Source organism: Arabidopsis lyrata (genome assembly GCF_000004255.2).
Source record: "Arabidopsis lyrata subsp. lyrata unplaced genomic scaffold ARALYscaffold_87, whole genome shotgun sequence".
NCBI classification, from domain to species: Eukaryota; Viridiplantae; Streptophyta; class Magnoliopsida; order Brassicales; family Brassicaceae; genus Arabidopsis; species Arabidopsis lyrata.
This window is the reverse complement of record NW_003302488.1, coordinates 49,103-50,767: the sequence shown is the minus strand read 5'-3', so window position 1 is coordinate 50,767 and position 1,665 is coordinate 49,103. Positions and strand designations below refer to the sequence as shown.

Here is a 1,665-nt window from a genome sequence, read left to right as displayed (position 1 = left end):
TCTGCCATCTATTCACTTACACTAATCGTTTGACAAGTTTGTTTTGTTGTCCATTAACTCTAATCTGTTTTGCAAGGAATCGCTTGTCTCATGAAGGGAAGACGAATGCATTAGTTCGAGATTAAGGTCTGGATAATCTGGGCACTATAAGTTTGCGGGAGGGTTAGAACCATTCACCATCAGACTTGAAGTCCATTAGGCGAACCAACCGCAAAAGTTCAAGTCTTCTTCAAATAAAGGCTGTTTCTAAACTCTACTCTCATTTCATGACATTTTTCTTTAACCCATTGCCTTAGATTCACAGCTTAATCATATTCAAGAACTCCTAATTGTTGCTTAATAGCTTTGAAATTCCTCATTTGGTTTTCTTTGATATTCCTTATGGCAAAACTTAATCTTTTCTTCTTTATCTCTTGTTTAAGGGTGAAGGAGACCATAAGAGCCTCAAAGAGACCAATGAGAGCCTCAAGGAAGTAAAAGTTGACAAGGAAAGGATTCAGAACAAGTCATGAAGGACTAAGAAAGTGAAGAGTAGAGCCGGTTATATTTGAAGTCCATTTAGACGATCCAACCAAGTCAAAACTCAAGACAACACGAAGAAGAAATCTGGCCAGCGAACTCAAGTGGTTGTTAGAGAGGAAGTGACATTGGTGGACGATCAAATTAGAGAAGAAATCTGGTGGGAATTCTGAATCAAGCTCACGCATTCAAGTGTCAAAGTCATGGAGCTCAAGATTGAATGTGCACAAGACTTCAGAGTCATTGATGTACAAGGTTTCAAGGCTCAAAAATGGTGAAACCTATCATGGTTTAACATGTTCTAAGAAGCGATATAGAGATCTCAAGAAGAGAGCTCAAACCGCAACAAAAGTTAAGTAGCAGTTTGGAGTAGCCATGGAGTCCACGAAGTAGACAACATGATTGGTACTCGTTGGAAGTATCATGGCGTCTTGGAGTTAGACCTTGAAGAACCCGGAGTAGAAAATAATGGCTACCCGTGTTGAAGAAAGAGAGCAGCTTCAATTCTCATGCCCATTCCGGTTACTAAACCCCACATACTTTCAACCTCAACTCAAGAAAACAAAGCTAAGAACTTTGTCCATTGGCACTCTTGAGTCCATACTCTTTATTCTCTTATTCTTGGTAACATACACTTTCATTTTTGTCTCTTATTCTCAGGCTTATGCCTTCCATCTCTTCTTGAGAGTATTCCAAGAAGAAATGGCGACCACAAAAACAAAGCCCTTGAAGAAGAGACTCACGGAGGAAAGAAGGGGGAAGAGAACCATGGGATGTCTTTGAACGAAATGTTCAAAGCATTTAAAATCATGATGAATCCAAAAGTCCTCTTCAATTCACGTTGAAGAAGTTCTCTCAAGGGATAAAGAAAAGAAGCCATCATCAAGAATGGCGATTCAAACCAAAGGCTGTGCTCTAAAACTCTACTCTATTTAAATTTAAATTCATTACCGTAGTTCAATTGCTAGTCTTTATGCTATAATATGTTTCTCTTAAACTTGTCACATTCTTAAAATTCTCTTTGATATTCCTCATAGCATACACTTATATATTCTTCTTTATCACTTGTTTAAAGGGTAAAGGAGACTATGAGAGCCTCAAAGAAATTCGAGAAGTGCAAGATTGGAGATCATGAGAAGCGAGTTA

General features: G+C 38.4%; 1 long non-coding RNA gene across 1 annotated transcript; it reads left to right on the top strand.

Moving 5' to 3' along the window:
• The first annotated feature begins 173 nt into the window (after window positions 1-173).
• On the top strand, window positions 174-1,047 carry LOC110226410. The gene is made up of 3 exons (XR_002330436.1): window positions 174-242; window positions 423-793; window positions 877-1,047. It is a non-coding gene; the product is annotated as an uncharacterized LOC110226410 (long non-coding RNA).
• The last annotated feature ends 618 nt before the right edge of the window (window positions 1,048-1,665 follow it).